General features: G+C 42.3%; 1 protein-coding gene across 2 annotated transcripts in view; it reads right to left on the reverse strand.

The window, feature by feature from the left end:
- The window catches only part of ntm (neurotrimin), a gene marked incomplete at both ends in the record, with an annotated part of 870,443 nt that overhangs the window by 192,200 nt on the left and 656,785 nt on the right, over window positions 1–21,458 (reverse strand). The window lies entirely within an intron of this gene.

The raw sequence follows: 21,458 nt of genomic DNA on the forward strand, positions 1-21,458 counted from the left end.
CTAGTCATATTTGCGACTATAGGCACCAATCCACATTTTTCAGTTCCGATCCGATTCCGATACCTGAATTTGGATATCTGCCGATACCGATATTTTTCCGATACCATAGCTATTTTTTCATGAATATACAGTACAGACAAAAATTTGGCCAGTTGAAGAAAAAAGGAAATAAAAATACAACTTGAAAAAAGCAGACGGAATGAAGAAAATATACAAGGCAAAGAAGGATAATTATGAATCAAATCTGAACTATTTAGGCATTGCTGCTTTAGAGAAGGACCCTCTGCCTGTAGCTGGCTCCTACTAAGAGACATAATTAGTACCGTATTTGGTAATCAATGATCTCATAACATTAGGTACCTGGTTCATTAACAATTAGGTCATTAGCCATTTCCATTTCCACTCAAAGGTATTAAATAACATTTCAACCATCGTTTCAACAAACCAACAATGAAACACCCCTGCCACTTTGAACACTTGGTCTGATCCCCCAGAAACCCCCTCCAGAAACTACCAAGTGGTACGCTCTGCATCTGGGGACTTCCGGTTTTTGAACGGCTCCTCTATCTAGAGCACACCGCATTACAGAGAGACGAGGACGTTTCACATGCAGCAGACAGGTGACAAACAATTAATCCGTGAAAAGTAATAAATATACATTTAATTGCCGAGATATGTCTCTTGTCTTTTTATTTTCACTGAAATGTTTTGTGTAAATGAGTACAACCTGTCGCTATGTATGATTAACTCCATAACATTACTGCTATCATCTGATGCAACATCAGAGAGAGGGAGAGAGAGATGCAGCGATAATAACAGCAACACAGACTTCTCAGTAATCACTTTAGCCTTCGTGTCATTACAAGTTGCTGTCTTGCTTTTTGGTGTTTTTTACTGTATCATTTTAGAGAATTTCAAAGTTAATGTCTCACATTTGTACCTTCAAATGGCTTCCTTTCTAAAACTTGAGCTGTTGTAATTTACCACATTGCTCCTTATAATAAGTGACAATGACTGATATATTTGAGATCAGGACAACTCTGACTACACACTTTTTTACTTTTACTGTCTCAATTTAGAGATTTCCAAAGTTAAATTGACATTGTACGTTGAAATAACTATCTATGAAACATGGGGTGCTGTGAAAACACATATTTGTGTTCAGGATAGCCCTGGCTATGTACTATACACTAACCCAAAAGTCAAATGTAGGCTACGCACGACAGTAAGCGATCATGCTTACTGTAAGCCCTCGTTCACACCATACTGTATGCCAAAGCCACGCTAAAGCCACGCTGAAGCCACGCTGAAGCCACACATTTTCATTTCGGTGTCCTTGTTAACAGGCGAGACCGTTCACACCAGCCGCACGCCACGCTGAAGCTGCACTGAAGCGATAGTTCAGGCTTCTGTTCTATTTTCCAAGCATGCAAATTATGGGTGGAGGGAAGGCAGCGCCGAGCCAGGCGCTGAGAATCGCGCATATTTTTGTCAATTCCCGCAGATTTGTAATTTATAATGCGGGAGAAGTCCCGCAATTGTTTGTGCACCAATGTCTATAATGTTAAGCCGGCAAAGCGGAACGAACGTTTGCTGACGAGTGGTCGCCGTGTCGGACACATTAGAGGGCGGACTTAGCTCAACGTTGCCTCAGGCAGTGGTGTAGCCCATGGTGTAGCCTCCCTGCTCGGCAAGCAGCTATTCATACTCTTCATACTCCCAGAGCTGGCGTTATCCATATAAAAAACCCTCATGTTTTACCCTAAATTTAGTCTCGCTGGCCAGCCTCCTCTCCCTTCCATCCAAGGAGTCTGGCGCCGCAGGTCTCCATAGTGGGATTGCGATGGGTGGCGCTTAGCGGCAGTGCCCTTGGAAAATAGTTTCCAACAATCCAATTTGCTGTTTGCAACGAGCTAGCGTGTAGGTTTCTGCCATTAGCTTGCTAGCTAGTTAGCGTTGTTGTTTTCACTGAGGCGGCAGGGCACTATTTACAGCAACACACAGGGAGGAGTGAGCGGAAGCCGCTCTGATTGACATGCCAATGACATAGTTTGTAATAAGCCGGGAGCGGACATCCGGCTGCCACCGAAACAGTCGCTCCAATGCGAGAGCAGAGTAGAGCAGGGGAGGGTTTATCCCAGTTATGGAGACCTGTGGTGCCAGACTCCTCGGACGGAAGGGAGAGGAGGCTGGCCAGCGAGACTACCCTAAATTAAACGTCCAGGTTTTGTGTCGGCTGGTGGCTCTAGAACAGCTGGCTAATGTTACAGTGGCTAACTGGAGCTAACGTTAAATTGCATGTGGGGTAAGTCCCTCTATAAACCATAATATCTGTGTCGTTTCACCTTTGATTGAAAATGTTTCCACCTGATTAAAGAAAACATGTGATTTTATGTAATACATAAAACATCCGTCAACATCACATAATGTCTTTACTTTAATCAGGTGGAAACACACAGACAGATAGCCTAATAATGTCTTAGACTGTTTTCAATAATGAAGACTACTTCACTAGTCAATGATTGTTTATCCATCCCATTCACTAATCCATGGTTCCTTTCCATTCATCTCTCTCTCCCCTGCAGCAACGCCCTCAGGTTACATCAGCCATTCATAAATATGCACGCCCTCTTTATCCCTGTCCAATCAATGTCTCCCACGCTTTCCCTCTCTTCGGCCGTTGGCCAATCACCTAAATGAAGTTCTATTTAAGACTCTTGCAAGTTGTAACTCACCCTGTTTGTTCACCCATATAGCTGCTGTTCCTGCGTAGCTGCTGCTTCGCCCCTCCTCCTCCCCTGAACACCACCAATGTCATGACTCCAGTAGAACTCCCTATGGGGGTTCTCTATCCTATAAATCACTGACGTCCTCCTCTTGGCTCAGAGGAGCGTCATCATACCATGGAGTCATTCGCCAAATCTAAGTGTTGTTTGTTTATCATTAAAGTTTATCGTACTTTCCTTCTAGTCTCTCATTATTGAAATGGTTTATAGTGGGACAGACTTCCATGCCTGCCAATTCACTTCAATAGAACTCTCCCCAATGCCAAATCTGTTACAGCTTTGCCAATAACATGACAGTAAGAAAGGCAGATGTAGTGAGCAAAGATAGATGATTTAACTAAGAGAGCTCTGACCTAACCAAATCTAACTGACATCACTATTGTGAACACAAAACAAAGAACTTCTGATATAATATAATGAGATAAAGTGTATCACTCAATACAAAAAATAAAGGCTTTGATAGAACCAAAAGCCTATGGGTCCTAGTCTGCAGATAAAACGCATTGACAAAAAGCCATAGTAATTTAGACTCAGGTGTGCATAAACTACAGGTTAAATACAAAAATGTGAAATTATCGCTTATCGGACACGAGAAGCAGATATTTGTCAGTTATAGTATCGGTTGAAAAAAGCCCCCCCAAAGTCTATAGATCCCCCAAAAATCTATAAATTCCCCCTATCTGAAGAACATATGGGGGGAACCCCCCCCCCAGTTTGCAAAGTGAATTTTAAGCCCTGCTCTCATTTTCCATGTGTTTTCCATGACTGCAAAATTGGTCAACTATTTTCCAGGTTTTCCAAGATGTGTGAGAACTCTGATTAATAAATCTGTAAAATTTTCTGCCAAGATCCAATTTGCAATGGGTAGCCCAAGCATAATCAACAAGTGCAACATAAGCTGTAGATGTTTACTCTGCGTCATTGTGTGTGGTTTGCAAATGGTGGCTTGCAAATGTGGCTTTCTTTCTAAGTTCGACGGTTACTGTGCGTTCATAGGCATTGGAGCGCAGAGTAAATTTGGTGTGGATGGAGATAAATTAAAAGAATGATTCATACAATATGGGCTGGCTAACCATGCCCCATCTCCACTTCTCTCCAGTTTGGCACAAAGAAACAGTCAGTGGCAAAGGCTAAGTGGCTAGTTGGGTCTAATGGCCTGGTGATCCTATAAATAATAGCTGCACTGTTTCCTCTCCATTGATCACGGGGCCTTGGCTGACTGATACTGGGCTTGGTGTATGTTGGATGGAGCTGACCTAAGAGCATGCTTGGCTGCCTTCCTCTCCTCATGCTCCTGGTGCATGATCTATCAAACTGGGGGCCTGCACACCTCGAGGAATGACACAGCCTAATTGGCTGCTATGAGAGACCCATCACCGTCTTGGGGCTAGCGTGGAAGTGGGAGAAAAGGGCTGACTCTGGACAAGGTTAACTAACTTCACTGCTAAATCTCTGGCCTTGAAAACTTCCCTGCACTCGAAAAAGGCTAGCTTGCATGCACAGTGTCTTTCACTCAGGAGGTAGAGCTGTCGCCTGGGAATCGGAAGGTTCCCGGTTCGAGGCTGGCTCCTCCCGGCAGTGTGCCGAAGTGTCCTTGAGCAAGACACTGAACCCCTAACTGCTCCCGACGAGCAGTTAGCGCCTTGCATGGCTGCAGACGCCGTCGATGTGTGAATGGGTGAATGTGAGGTATCCATGTAAAAGCGCTTTGGGTAGTCGATAGACTATATAAAATACGCTCTATACAGTCCATTTACCATTTACCATTTCAGGCGGAAAACCTCCACGTGGGGAGATGTTTTGGGAGCGAGAAAAAGTCCTTCAGATTGTTGCCGATTGACATTCGTTAATCTGGTTTAGATGATTTGAGCTTTATTTTCTGCAGAGTTGACATCTTCATTTGCTCGCGTGGGTCGGGTGTCGGGATCAGAGGCCGTCATACAAATTTTTCCGTGGTCCACTCATTTCCATTTCCACATCATGGGGCTGAGCCGACAGGAGGGCAAAGGCTGTGCCCTCCTGTCGTGCCCTTCAGAATGGAGAGAACTGGTCAGAAGCCTTCACACAGAGAACGGGCAGCATGAATATGACCTCTGCATTTCTGCCTCCGATACCACAGAGTAAGGAAAGAATTAAAAATGGAGCAATACCTATGCCTGGGTTCCTTTGAATGGTTTTATGCCTTTTCATCCAGTAAGATTCTTCTGACAGCTGTCCAGGTGTATCATAAGCAGCATGCATTAGCTCGGAGCTCCTCAGCCTTGCTGCAAAGAGACTGTGCGTTAACAAACACAAGTAGTGGGAGGATGGAGATTGTTTGCTTTAATTACTTTCTTAGTTTCTGTCAGATTTGTCCTCGCTTCTTTGTCTTCCTCTTTGTGATGGGAACCTTGTCGCTTGGCTTGGCCCAGCTGCAGTCATGCAAAATCCACGAGGAAAACTCCTCATGGGGTTTCATGAAGAGAAAGCATTGAGCTATCGGACTATACTTTCAGCAGCAGAGATGCTCAAAAAATGTAGATGAAAGTTTATTATAGGTTTAACTGGGCACAATTCAACTGAAACTAGAAGAGCACTCAGAGAGCACAGACCTCCGCCAAGGCCCGCTATTATTCACTCATTTTCTTGTTCCTGCGTGAGTCGGATCGGGAACAGCTCCAAAATTGAATGGGTTCGACCTGCTACACCCTTCCACGAAGGGTCATGAAAATTGGGCCAGTAGTTTTTTCCGTAATGCTGCTGACAAACAGCAGCGAAAAGCTAACCTCACTGGAGAAAAGCTAACCTCATTGGAGAAAAGATAACCTCATTGGAGAAAAGATAACCTCATTGGAGAAAAGCTAACCACATTGGAGAATAGATAACCTCACTGGAGAAAAGACAACCTCATTGGAGAAAAGATAACCTCATTGGAGGAGGTAACATGGCAATAGCATGCTAAAGCAACAAACAGACAAATGAACACAGGAGGTTCTGCTGCTTTTTCTTACTTTAATAGCACCATTTTAGAATAGCATATGGAGATGGATTGAGCTGATGAGAGGGGACATTCTGGTTTCAAAGACATGACAAAGCCCTCCTAAGATTCGTCGTGAGTTACTGCATCTCTGGAATGCTAATTCAAATCCACTAGTGGCCCTCCAGCTGCAGGATAACTGTGTCTGTGAAGTTATGGAGGAACAGAAAGGTAATCCATGCTGGTGTCATTTTATGAACTGCTGTTGGTTTCATGCATCTTTATGCGTGAAATAGACAATAGGATTCAACTTCACCTACATCTGTCTATTGTGTAAGAGAGGAGATAGATTGGAAACAAAGTATTTTATCAAGTACTATATGCACACAGGGTGAATTGCACTTCGAATGTGCTACATGCACACATTCAAAGTGAAATTACCTCTGTTATCCTCCACTAGGATGCATTCATAAGACACATACTTAAGACTCACTATTATGCAGCCCAAACAAAGGGTGAGAGTGGGAGCTCATTTTGATAAATGACTGCTTTCTATTGCTTCGCATGCCAACTGGTTGTTAAATAATAGAACATGCTACTTGTGTAGCAGGCAGCCATGCAGGGAGGTGGCTCAAATCACTGCTGCCTGTGTGTGTGTGGGTAGAATATCACAAGACAATGAGGAAGATGGTGCACCACGTCCATTTTCCTAAACTGTTTTACTCTGATTTGTTGAACATCACAACATCTAGGGTTGCCAACTTCTTGAAATGGAAATAAGGAACGCGGGATGGTCCGGCCGGGGGGGGGAGGGGGCAACTGTAATGGCTTCGGCTTCAACCATTTACCCGTTACAAGCAAACACACAAAACCTGGTTTTGATAATTTTTTGCGTTTTTTTGCGCTATGGAAGAAAAACAATAAACAGTAGTGCAAATTACATTTTGATATAATTTATCTTCACATTGGCATGTAGCCTACTCATTAAGGACATTTCGTTCAACAGTGCAAACAGCAGTTTTACACAGCTATTATTTTGAATAGAACAGACCTGCAAGAGGTTACATCATTAGTGCAAAACATTTTAGATTTCAGATTAAATCTTCTGAATAAAAGGACAATAATTGAAAAGTATGGATTTAGACTGAGGATATTACTGTAGCCTTTAACAAGTCTTACACCTGCAATAGCCTACTGTTGTAAGCAGGGTTTGTACAGCGTTTAAGAGTAAAATTCAAGCACTTTCAAGGTACCTTAACCAGGCTCTCAAAGCCTTTATTATCACATCTAAATATATTGATAATGTGAAAAAACAAATGGCATTGTGATGCCTTGTGAGTGAGGAACTTTGAGTGCTCCCTGTGTTCTGCGCACTGTCCACAGCCTCTTGCTCAGGCTGCTGTAACATGACACCGGCTACCTAGGCCAGGGGAGGTGCAGCGGTGCCAGCAGACTGAGTGGAGACTCCGCTGCGGAGTTTACTCGCTCATATAAATAGCTTTGCACTGACTGCAGTGTCTCTCGAATACGGGACAAAGCGCGTCCCGTATCAGTCCAATACGGAACACGTCTTTTTGTTTACAAATACGGGACGATTCCGTATTTTAAGGGACGGTTGGCAACCCTAACAACATCACTTGTTGTGAAGGACATACTTATGTTCCTTTGAAGTACTTCTTAAAAAAAAATGCTTGCAAAAGAAGGTGTTCATTGGAGTCAAGGGTACAGTCTGGGTTGCTAAAGGAAGCCAAGGACTTATTTTGTATGTGCAGTAGTTAAAAAGCCATTTTCTATTTGGCTACCCACAGCACAGTAGAAGTAAGCAATCTGTTTTGACTTTTGCACAGAAAAAGCAGTGCCTAGACTAAAGAAAGCTACTGCCTTTTGCACAGAAAAAGCAGTGCTGAGATAACCCTATGTGAACGAACATGTTCTTAAAATTATACCTCTAATTCTTTACACTAGGGATGTCAATTTTCGGTTAATTTCACTTTCGATTAACCGACGCTAATAATCGATTAACCTATCGGTTAATTCATAATTTTTTAATAAAAAAAAAAAAAAAAAAAAAAAATTGTCTATTTACTCAATGAGCTCATGCCCAAACAAGGCGTGTCTATTTAGATGCTGAAATGTTAATGCTTTTTGTGTTAGAATTTCTAACACAAAAAGCATTAACAAGCATTAACAAAAAGCATCAACATTTCAACACAAATTATTTTTGTGTTAGAATTTCTAACACAAAAAGCATTAACATTTCAGCATCTAAATAGACACGCCTTGTTTGGGCATGAGCTCATTGAGTAAATAGACAAAAAAAAATATATATATATATATATTAACTCATTCATGGCCAGTTTAGGACTGCCAATATTTAGCACAGGCCAAAGATTTTCATAATTGTTGGTCATCTTTCAAGACCCACAGTAAATTATCTATTAGCACCAAAGTGATTTGCAATACCTCAAAATGAAGATGTACGTCTCTGGGTTCACCAGGAAAAAGAAAGTGAGCTTTTCGCATGTTCTGTACTCTACTTATAGCCATTTATATACACCCTGTTTTCACCCAAAAGGTCTCTCTGAGAAAAGAAATTGCAGAAAATGGCGTTTATGTAAATCATACAATCTCAGGCAGAACTCGCTCTCAATTCTTTTATTTTGAACTGTATTGACATCAGACATGTAAATATTATTCATTATGACACAAATGACAAAAAAAAAAAAATATATATATATATATATATATATATATATATATATATATATATATATATATATATGAAGTGCTTTTTTTACATTCAACAATAGTTTACTCAGTGTGAGTGAGTGTGCAGACAGACAGACAGACAGACAGACAGACAGACACACAGACAGAGACACAGACACAGACACACACACACACACACACACACACACACACACACACACACACACACACACACACACACACACACACACACACAGACACACAGACACACAGAGAGAGAGAGTTCTGTCCACAGCTGCTGTTGCCGCAAATTAGCATAGGAGGGGAACACCTAAGTGGTTTGAGATCAGCGTCTGTCCTCTGCCTCTGCTCGTTTTCCTCCTCTCGTTCGGGCTGGGACGAATGCTGCGACACGACACAGGAACGGGTCCGGCTTGGCTTTGGGACCAGGCGCTGCTGGAACCGGATCGATCATGTTCGTCACGGGTTTGACTAGGCAATCCAGGTTCGCCCTGCAGCAAGGCAGCAGTGCAGCGCGCCGAGGGGCGTTTCAATGGCGTTTTTTCCTCTCTACAAGGAAGCGCGTTTCTCTGTTTTTCCTCCTTTCCTCCTTCTTCCTCGTTTCAAACAACAGCTGTGGTATGTGTTTGATAACGTGCTGTCGGCTTGACTTTGAGGTTAGGGACCTGTGTCTGTGTCACAGGCTGGGTAAGTGTTTGAACTAAGCGCTGCACTAATAAAAACAAAAACACGTCAAACACGTCTTTGGCGTGGATGGCTATTTCTGATAACACGTCAAAGACGTCTTTGGCGGTGAATGAGTTAACTGATAGACCGACAGCAATAACCGAACAACGACGTTAGCGACGGTTAATCGATTAACGGTTAACCGTTGACATCCCTACTTTACACTAAATGAAACAGGAACATTTGGAGATGCTATTTCTAAATCATCATTATGCATTGATGTTCTTTGTCTGGCCCACATGAGACCAAATTGGGTCGTGTGTGGCCCGTGAACTAAAATGAGTTTGACATCCCTGGGCGGTCGCTTTTTGTCAGAAAATCACACTTGTGAAGATACAAACTCTCAGCAGGTCCATATGTTATCTTTATACATGAGGATCTAAAAAAAAAGGCGAAACTGCTCATCTTCCGTGATAGGAAATAAGCTTGAAGTTGTGATTGGCTATTTGCACAAATCTCAACCCTGTAATGAATGACATGAGATCTGCATAATTTCCTATTAGGGCATTCACGACTAGTGAATTTTAGTAGTCGTCGACTAGTGCCTAAAGGTAGTCGACTATTCTGAGTTTTTTTATTGAAATAAACATTAAGTGACTCTCTGATACAGTCATTGTTGCCAACGCGGAATGAGCTGCCCATGACACTAGATTATTGACACATTTTACCAGTGCGTGAAAGGGAAATGCATTGCAACGCAAACAGAAATGCAAAACTTTCTCACCATAATGACATAACGTGCATGGTGATAAACGTTATTCCATTATTATACTCCACAAAGTAAAGTGCAGTGACATTGCTGCTGCTGCGGTATCTGTAATAGTACCCAGCACCAGGTGTAGCAATGGTCATGCATAGCGCTAGCCCCTTTCGGAACTGCTAACCTAGCTAACGCTACGCAGTCCCTTATTAGTACACCGCCGAAGTAGCGTCCACAGGTCGCTCCGTCTGCTAAATCTTTCAAACTACTCGATAAAGTTTCGCAAATGAAATTTCAAATGTACTTACGGAGCGAAAAGGGTTGTGTGAACCTCGGCGCATGGTGTTGAAACAATAGCGCCACTAATAAACATGTTTAATCCCTCACTGAAACCCCGGTGTCATTTCCTCAAAATGAATCAGCGACAAACACTCGTCTTCTTCTGCGCTGCTGTCATGGGTGGTGCGCATAGCGCTCGCTATCACTTCCGGCCCCAGCAGCGCAGAAGAAGACGAGTGTTTGTCGCTGATTCATTTTGAGGAAATGACACCGGGGTTTCAGTGAGGGATTAAACATGTTTATTAGTGGCGCTATTGTTTCAACACCATGCGCCGAGGTTCACACAACCCTTTTCGCTCCGTAAGTACATTTGAAATTTCATTTGCGAAACTTTATCGAGTAGTTTGAAAGATTTAGCAGACGGAGCGACCTGTGGACGCTACTTCGGCGGTGTACTAATAAGGGACTGCGTAGCGTTAGCTAGGTTAGCAGTTCCGAAAGGGGCTAGCATAGCGCTGGTACTGATGTTGTACTTAAGACTCGAGTATCCTTACATATCTTGCAGATGACGGTTTTATCCACTCTGGTAAAGTATTTCCAAACTGTACGTGTCTGTCGCGCATCAGAACTCCCAGGTGTTGCCTGTGAGTCCGCCATGTTTGTTCTGCTGTCTTCTTCTTCTATTGAGTTTTATGGCGGTTGGAAAACAGATTTGGTGCATTACCGCCACCTACTGAATTTTGTATTCCTCAATATCAGGCTCGTACCCAGGGTTTGAGAAATACCGAGGTCATTTTAGCGCGGCATGGGGCGGTTAGAAAATGTTGTCCATTTTAAAGTAAAATGCTTCAATCTGGTGCACTTTGAGAGCAAAATTAAGAGGCTAGATCTATAAAGAACTACAGACATCATGTTAGATTAATATCCTCTTTACTGTGCTGTTGCTTTAAAATGATACAAAAAATAAATGTCTCCCCATATAATATAATTTATATTCTGCATACAGGTCACATGGCAGAATACTGCTCAATTAAATACAATGGCCCATCTACACAAACATCACTTACAGGGGAGTTACTTACCTATTCACTTCAATAGAACTGTCCCCAAAGTCTAGCCCCAATCTAGCCCCAATGCAAAATGTGAACGTTGTGGTGAGTTATGTCTCTTCCTTCTATATAGCACACAGAGAGGAAGCAAATTGTTGCATTTCTGATCAACTGTCATATATCATGTTATTTTATTTTAGGGTTTTAAAACATCAATGAGAGATGAATAGATCTGGGGGCCAGGGCTATTTAAAAAACAAAACAAAAAAAATGGTGTGAAAATACCGAGGTCATGACCTCGGTGTCCTCAATGATAGCTACGGGCCTGCTCAATATATCTTAGTGCAACTATTTACAATGATCTTCATGTGTCCACCCAATGTGCTCCCATTCATAGCAATGTCCATTCTTCTGCTGTCTTCTTCCTCTGCTCTCCCATTTCTGCTACTTTGGCTGTGAACACACCCCCAGCGCCCCCCAGCGGCATATCTGCTGTACTGCTTTATTAACATACTGCACTGTGGAAACGGGGAAAACCAAGATGAACGACTAGTCGACTACTATGCACAGTGTCAACTAGTGGTTTTGATAGTCGACTAGTCTGTGAATGCCCTATTCCCTATTCCCTTCTCATGTAATTGTCGAGTGGCAAAACTGCTATTTCTGAATCACAATGTTCCAAAAATGTTGTTCTGACCCAGAGAACAGAGACAGGAACAGATGGAATACAAAGCTCTCATGTAAGATGATGCCACTGGCTTCTGTGGGGCTACCTGAGTTGTGTGTGCTTTGTCAGAATTTGTTTTTCTGCCTACTTGTTCAGATGTAATAAGATGCTCAGCCTAATAAGCTACTTTCATAATAAGTAGCGTTTGTGTTGTGATCTGAAACTAACACATTACTAAGAAACTAGCTCATAACTATAGAAGAAATGAACAAAGAATTGCAGTTAATAATCAACTTATCCCAATGCTACAAGATCTTTTATGGCAGTTAACCAGCAGACAGTGGCGCCAGAACGAGTTTGCAATTAGGGGGATTTTCTTTTCTTTTTTTTTTTGGCAAGAAAATTTTTCGTTTTTTTTGACGTTTGGATGATTTTTAGCCATATTTAGAGGAATATCTCTCAACACAAAAATAAAATAACAATAACCGTATACGATTATAGCAGCAGCCAATGACAACACATTCAAGCCATCCTAAAGTGCATTAGCTAGTGAGTGCAGTACAGAGTCCGGGTCTGTCTGTCTCTCAGGTGTAATAATGCCACAACGATCACGGCTTTAACAAGCATCACAGGCTGTGTAAACAGTGTAAAGTGGGCTCTAAGCGTCAGGGGCAGTTGCCCCCTCAGATTTTGGAAAAAAAAAAAAAAATTAGGGGGACCAAATTTTAAGGGGGACAAAATGTCCCCATGTCCCCCTGCTTCCGGCGCCCGTGCCAGCAGAAAGTACTGTATTGTGAACAAAGAACATACGGTATTAATAGGGCTCAGTTACCTAAAAAGTCATTATCATTTAGTTATTAAACTCTAACTCCATCAGTTCTGTGACCTCTTAATAATTTGTTTCACCTTTCCAATTTCTAATCAGCCAGAAAGATTCTAAAAAAGAGAAAGAATAAAAAGAGAGAGGTGAGAGATGAGAGCAGCATTAAATGAAGCGCAATAGGCCACTATAAGTTTTAAAGAGGATTAGGAGCAATGCAGAGTCGATGGATGTCAAATTGCAGCCTCTCATTCAGTGTGGTATAACTGCCATCAACCATTTAGCAGCTCCGACTCTGTAGGAAGTAGGAAGTGTAGTTCTGCATGAATGAATGAATGAATGAATGAATGAACTTCTGCAACTTCAGACCTCCTGCACACCGAATGCGATCAACTCGCATGTACTCGCCATCGCCCTATCAAGCCCTGCCCCGCTGCTCCAGCTTGGTTGGCTGCCTTGCTGTATTTCTATCTTCAATTAGTCTATTTAGATTTTGGCCCCTACTTTCATCTTGTCGCTCGCGATGTCCTGACGCCAATATCCCAGCATGCTTTGCAAGGTGGTGAGCCATTTCAAAATTGACCAATTGAAGACGGAAATACAGCAAGGCAGCCTACCCCAGCTGTAGCAGTGGGGCAGAGCTGACTGGGCGATATATACAGTATCACCCACATCCCTTTGCGGTATGCAGGACCCATCAAATCTGCATGACAGTTTTGTTTTTCTTGCTCCTCAAATATAAGAGAGAGATGGAGGGGCAGGGGCAGATATAAAACCAGTTGAAAACTTTAATTCACAATGAACACTGAACTAGAATTAAAAAAAAATTATTCTGACAACTAAATGTCATGACAAGAAATTTAGAATTCTCATGGCATAGGCATACATTAACTGTCCAACTCATTTCTCCTCCTTTTCTCACTCTTTGCTGTGCTGCTTTGTGTGACAACTCAAATGTAGTAGAGTATTTTTTTATATTTTTTTTACAAAATTCAAGTTTATGCTAGAATTAACTGATGCACATCAAAGTTACTTACGTGTGATTAGGATAGACTAAAAAAGTGCCTATGAAATGTGATAAACCAAGAAAACCAAGAAAAAGCAAACATTTTGTATCTTAATTGATTCAAGATTCAAGATTTTTATTGTCACTCCATGGTACAAGTATCACGTGTGAAATTCTTGTGCTGTGGACTCCATTTACAACATAGTACAAATGTAGGCATATGAGTGCAAAAACAACAAGAGACACAACAAGCAATAAGGGGCACACTTAGCATCGGCTATACAAACGCTCCGCAGTAAATTAGACTAATGCACAATGCTTTAAAACATATACTTTATAAAAGTGTGACTACTGTAGTAAGATATAGACAGAAAGCCAGTGCAAAGCTACAGCAGATCTTCAATAAAACAGCCTCCGGCTGGATGGTGACAGCAGTACGGCAACCATTTTAGGGCATCCTCCTCCCTCAGAGTATTGGCTATCATTCCTCAGTCTAAGCGTTGTCAGTTCTTGTGTCTCATAGTAAACCGCATCGGGTGTGCTCTGAAACACCTTCAGTCCTCACACGAAAACGCTGTCATTCTTCCTGCAATACTGTTTCACTCCTCACGCGTCAGTCATCGCACAATACGGCGTCACTCGTCAGTCCTCGTTCCAAACTCCATCAGTTATCATAGCTCACACAAAACCTCTGTCAATCATCAGTCCTCATTCCTCAGTTATCATAGGCTCACACAAAACCTCTGTCAGTCATCAGGCCTCATTCCTCAGTTATCATAGCTCATACAAAACCTCTGTCAGTCATCAGTCCTCAGTTATCATAGCTCATACAAAACCTCTGTCAGTCATCAGTCCTGATTCCTCAGTTATCATAGCTCATACAAAACCTCTGTCAGTCATCAGTCCTCATTCCTCAGTTATCATAGCTCATACAAAACCTCTGTCAGTCCTCAGTCCTCATTCCTCAGTTATCATAGCTCATACAAAACCTCTGTCAGTCCTCAAAACGGCATCACTCCTCACGCCTCCTATCATCACGGCGTCACTTCTCCTCCCTCAGACAAACCTTTAAAAAAAACTCCTAACGCATAAAACTTTGTTGCTCCTGTTTTGTTTTTGTTCTTCCGTGTTTGATGGGGCAACGACGCCTCTGTGAATTTCACTTCCGGTTTAGTGATCTTGCCTTCAAAATAAAAGCATGATAAAGGTATTTTCTTTTTTCTTTTTTTTTTCTTTACAATATAGATTAAAGTAGTAATCTAACTATGAGACCCAACAGAATTAACATAGTAACACTAAGAGGAACATCTACTTTAACGTTTGAATGAAAATAGACCATCAGAACTATACAAATATTATATACGGTATATAAATATTAATATTATATTTCTTGAAATTCTTTCAACACAAAGACCGGTAATGAGGACTGATGACTGACAGAGGTTTTGTATGAGCTATGATAACTGATGGAGTTTGGAACGAGGACTGACGAGTGACGCTGTATTGTGCGATGACTGACGCGTGAGGAGTGAAACAGTATTGCAGGAAGAATGACAGCGTTTTCGTGTGAGGACTGAAGGTGTTTCAGAGCACACCCGATGCGGTTTACTATGAGACACAAGAACTGACAACGCTTAGACTGAGGAATGATAGCCAATACTCTGAGGGAGGAGGATGCCCTAAAATGGTTGCCGTACAGCAGAGGCTTCAGGTGACTACACAGAGATGCAAAAACAACCAAAAGGCTCCTTGTCCACATTCCTCCTGATGTTTCGAGCGTGGCCTCATTAGCCGGCAGTCCATTATGTAGGAAGAGTTCAGACAAACAAGCAAACAGCCGAGCAAACAAAAGGGCTGACGGCACATCTTATGGTCAGGGACTTTGCAACCCTCTGTTGTAATTACCCAACATTCAGCTGCTTCCCACTCGCCGTGCCGCCTCTCCGTTGCCCGGGTGATCAGTAATGTGGAATCTGGGTCAGTAGCATGTATTGATAATGCCATATGCCGTTTGAATTAGTCTGGATGCTAATCAATAGTGCACGGTTTTCAGGTCTGTACAGTGACCTCTGACCCCTGCTGATGAACATCGATTCAGGATTTGAACGGATCTAAATGCCAAGGGAGCCGAGCAACGCTATCCAGAGCCGGTAAACAAAAGTGCCAGAGTATAAACACGGCAGCATGGAGAGAAGGCCACCTATTTATCTGTCTTACACCAATGGGCTCCATTATCACAAGTAGAAAGGAGAGGAGAGCACTTTGGGACTGGACAGTATGCAGCTTTCTAGGCCACGGCAAACACACAGAAGAGGTGGGTGGTTTTTATTTTGTGTTTTTATAAATGTTGCTTATTTGTTACCTTTTCTAGTGAAGATGCATACAGATGCTGTGGCGAGTGGTGTGTGGCAGCAGTGACAGCCAGAATGTAACGGCTGATGCACAATGGAAATAACTAATACCCAGAGTAAAGTAAGGCTTATCATACCAGTAGATTAAAAACGGACTCTCCATTATGCCGTGTCTTGGAGCTGAGGGCCAGTAATTGTAGCTTGCTGCTAATTTCAACAAAGAGGGCCGCATTTACTGCGAGGTGCACTAATTACTACTCTGTGCAAAAGTTCACTTTCTGCAGTTTAACTACGGTACTATACTTATGCAAATAAAGTCAGGTGCAATTTTACAATTAGAATACCCCAGGCACATTGCAGGTGAGAGATGAGGAAAGCCATTTTAAGACGGAACAGTGATTCACCACATTAGCTGGGCCAAAGGCCAGTTCGTTATTATCATAAATATGATTTGGCAATCTACAAATTATTTGAATCTCATCTGCTGACATTTGAAAGACAGTAATTATCCAAGACCTGTTTGTCTCTCAGCAGCAGCAGAAGCAGCAGCCGCGGCTTTCTCAGGCTGAGAAGTTAAGATGTTAAACACCATGTGCAGTTATGCACCTTTTGCTAAGTAAATCAAGGGTGTGATTTAGTTGAATATTCTCCTGCATTTCTGTGCCCTTTCATCGCAACTCCTGAAAATACATTAATTGGGTCAAACGCACTAAATGTCTCCTTCAGTCTGCTCCAGTAAAGTCTACTCTAACTGAAGTCTACTGGATTTCCTCACACAACTACTTGTGTGCCCACTTTACTAGATCAGCACTTATTATGCAGACAGCTGGACTAGCTGCAGCAAACACTTATGGCCCATTTCCACCGCTGGTATCAGCGCGGCCCCGCCCAGCTCGTCTCGCTTTTTTGTCTCATTCCACCGATCAAAAACGTGGACAGCCCGGGTTGAGTCGGCGTTGAGTCGTGCTAGTTTTGGTCCCTGCTTTGTTGAGGTTCCAGTGCTGTGAACCCGGTACCATACGGTGACGTGAAAACACTGCAGACGACTGATTGGTCAGGCAGAATTGTGTTTACTGGGTATCTACTGACTGTCAATGTTGGATACCAGTTTAGTGGGGCTTACCTTCTCTTCTGTTAATGTTATTTCCATCAGTCTTTTGTGTTGCTGCCTTCGGCTCTGGTGAAATAAAATCGATCTCCTTCCTCGGCTTTAACATGACGGTGGTTTTCAATTGTTTTGAGAGAGAAAGTCAGCTCCTCAGGAAGCGCTTTGTAGTTGGCGTTGGCTCCGCTAGGCCGGAGGCGGGGGTTTAGTGAAGCCGCGGTCTTGCCTGGTGAGAGGCCGCCGGGGTAGAGGCTTCCCTTCTCCCTGTAGCGCAACTCCCATCCCCCGCGCAGTGCATGCATGTGTTTGACTAACAACAAAGTGATATCAATAGAGAGCCGCAGTAACGAGTCCGGAAATCATCGATGCTAACAGCCCTGGTTCTTCACAGTTTTCGCCTATGGGAGTTTTGAATGGGTTTTTGGCGCGATGCTTCTAATAAGCTCTCTGGGCAACGCTGGCTTAATCAAACGCGAACCAGTGTTTAGTAATATCATCTTCACACACGAGGACCACTTTTACGAGTTTTGAAGCTTTTACTTGCCATTAAAAGGAAGGCTAGCTAGCAAACGGCTAAATGAGACTACACTTTTGAGTCAATGGGGATATATACGTCAATAACGTCACCACTTCAAAGGGCGAACACGGAAATTCTCTTTCCCTCACCTGGTTCAGCCCCGTTCAGCCCGGGGTAATCAGTGCACACATCAACAACAGTCCAGGTTGAGTGCTGACGTGACGTGGAAGCCTATGCGACAGTGTGTAGTTCTGGATTAGTTTAGCTCGAGCATTTTACTTCTAGGGCTCGCATTTACGCTTCAAAACTCATGAAAGTGGTCCTCATGTGTGAAGATTATCCGACGGAACTCTGGTTCGCGTTTGATTAATCTTGCGTTGCCCAGAGACCGTATTTGAAGCATCGCGGCAAAAACCCATTCAAAAATCCCATAGACAGAAACAGTGTAGAACCAGGAAGTTCGGGACTTCCGCATTCTGCCTACAAAAATACGTCATCCCTGCGGCTCTCTATTCTCCTAGCTGATTGTCACATTTGCCCATGTCCACTGTAGGTCATTTAGAGGGACCAGTATTTCATAAACAGTTTAAAAGTTCTGTGTATGGATTTAATTTTAACGTTATACGTTATAGCCTACTTCGGCTATGGGCGGAGGGCAGATATGCGGTCGCTATGACCACCAGGTGTGGGCGGAGGCGAGTAAACTTGCTATGGAAACAGAGTCTATATCAAGTAGAGACGAGTAAGACCAGGTCGAGTAGAGCTGTACTGTGCTGTTATATGTGGGGGAAATGAGCCATTACTAAATATGGCCAAGAGTGGGAGTTTGAGCTGCTGGTATTCCTTATTTAACACCATCGTACTTCCTTCATGAATCACTTTGGCACTGCAATTGGCACTATCATTTTGTTGCCCTTTGAATAGTGACCAATTTCTTGTGTTTTGCCACTAAGTAAAAAGCAGCCTTCTATCTGAACTCCAAGATCAAGGTCAAGGTCAAGGTAAACTTCATTATCCCATAGGGAAATTCAGGTGGTCAAGGTGCAAACATGAAAATATATAGAAACATAATAATAAACCATAAATCACATGAGGACATCGAAGGTGCAAAAATAAAGCATGTAAAAGCATAAAAACATTAAATCACGAGACCTAAAAATTTCAGTTTTGTGCACTACATGTCTCCATGCAACACACACACAAACACACACACACACTCCATATCCCAAGTATACTGGGGCTAAGGATTGATTATGATATGGTGGCATGTTGCCTCAGTGCTTCGGGGTCATTGGATCCGCGATGCAGAGAAAGCTGCTGGTTTGGCTATGGAGACTGGGAAGAGAGAGTGTCTCAGGGGATGCAAGTCTGCAGACAGCTGATGGTTGTGGTATAAGGGTGAGCAAAAAAAAATTACTTGTCAGCAATGGGCAAGATCCTCCATAAGGTTTATATTTGATTAATAGTAGCATTAATGTAAATGCTACATGTAGCATTTTAAAAAGCTTAATATGTGCGTGATAATTACTGTAAATAAATTAGACCAGGGCTTGAGTCGATTGGTAGCCTCTAGTTTGTTGACATTTTTGGGGCCGACCAATCGACCGTCAGCGTGACATATACTAGCTGCTGGTTAAAAATTATTCATCATTCATCAATACCAACTTCCTAATTATTGCTTGTTGTTTGTGTAAAGGAGAATGAAAGAGCCATACATTTTAATAATTGGGCATCATCAGTTAGAACTGTAAAAGTAACCCGAAGGAATTTCCTAATGTCTAAGAAGTGTGCAAAAAACTAAACAAAACAAAACAAAAAGACTGTGAATCTAAGAGAACTATAATTCAAATGTGCGTGGCATACATCTTTTCACCCTCGTTCCCAGGCCTGTTTTTGTGAGCTTGAGTCGCATCATCAGTTACTTTGTGTGGGGAGTGATGAAGCACCTCCAGCTTCACTGCTCCATTTACAAAGCCAAGTGGAACGCCAAGGCCGCGGAGTGACTGACAAGCGCTTTAAGCTTTGGCTTGGTGTGACATTAGGGTTTGGTTTTGGTGTGACAGTTAACATTGTTAAATGCAAAGCCGGCAGAAAGATGATTTCCCAACAGGAAGGCGACCCGTCAGAAATGACAAGGCGTTTGTTTCGGTGCTGTGGTGCTTTTGACACAACAATATGAAACTGAATACAACTGACAAAAAAAAGAATACAAGTATTTTCTATTTGCTATTACTCATAAATAAATGAATAAGTACAAATTCATATATTCTATATGGACATATTTTTCCTAAACAGACAATCAGCTACAACTTCCCAAGTTCAACCTCTTCCACATCACCTCAGTAAGTAGAAAGTCATTACCAAAGCTACAAAGAGAGAAATGGCTGCAGTGTGAAGGAATATCACAGAGCATACTGTAACAAGGTTTGTTCACCAGATGAATCTCTAATTTTAGACAAAGATGAGGCTATAGTTGTTGTAGATTTTAAAATAGATTAATATTATTTGTATTGAATACAACAGCAAATAGTATGAATATAATAGAAGTACCAGTAGCGTTGACTCCCTGTGTTGTAAGCTGTGATATATAGATACAGGTTGAATTTCCTCCCTTTTCACAAAACCATATCTGCCTCGACACAGTTTCAAAAGCTAAGATCTCTGCAGTGACTTCTAAATCATGGTGGGCGGGGGCGGGGGGGGCTTTACTTAGTGAGCGGCGATGGAGCAGGCGCCAGGCAGTCTCTAAAATGCCTCTGACACTTTGCTTTTTAAAAAGCCATACAAAACCCCTTTGCTGTTTTCTTGCTTTTCGTTGTTTTTGTGTGTGTTTTATTTTAGGATTTATAAACTTACTGAAATAAACATGAAGATGTCAAATTTGACAGGCTCCCCAGCAAAACTCTGCTAAGGTGTTAGAGCAGCTAGTCCCACCTGAATGCATGGCTGTTCACAACACCCAGTTAGAGATGGAGTTCAAAGCACATGAAGTGATGCATTGTTTGATTTTATTACGGTCCAAATCACATTTGAGATGTGTTTTTTTTCTCTTTATGTCTGGGAAGGCTCTTTGGAGAATCCTGAAGGTCACCAAATATGTAGTGAATAATACTCTTGGTAGGGATTGACCTCTGAAAGTCTGAAATCCATACTGCCCTGCAAAGCCAAAAGGGGGTAACTCGCCAGAGTGTAGAACTGAGAAAAATGACATTAAAGTTTTGTTGTTGTCCAGCCAAATGTATTGTAGGGGGAAAACTGGAAATGTGTGTGTTTTTTTTTATGTAATTATTTATCTAAAACAAATATATTGCTCAAACTTGACCTTTGACTTTTATTTGGAAGTTACCTTACTCTGGCTTTGCATTCTCTGCAAAATAATAAGGGGTGATGCCAAGCGAAAAGACTGTGGGCCCTATCTTCCCCCTGGCCTTAGGCGCTAAACTGGCGTTAAACGCAAAAAAACACACTTTGCGCCTGACTCGGGAAGATAGCATCATGTTTTTAGGCCCCGAAATGCGCTTTACGCCGAAGAGGCGTGGCACAGTGCCAGAATAGGCCAGAATGGGCGTTTCGGCCTTAAACGCTATCTTCCCCACTGGCGTTAATTTAGCGCTTAGCGCTTTTCAAAACCAGGCCTTATTCAGTGCGCCGACTCCCCTACCAAATGCCACACACAGACACACATGTGCATCTCCCAGCATGCATATATTTCTATATTTTCTATATTTCTCTATCAATTGTTCAATGTGTTATCATTACTACTGTA

The sequence above is a fragment of the Poromitra crassiceps genome (genome assembly GCF_964638095.1).
Source record: "Poromitra crassiceps genome assembly, chromosome: 1".
NCBI lineage: Eukaryota > Metazoa > Chordata > Actinopteri > Beryciformes > Melamphaidae > Poromitra > Poromitra crassiceps.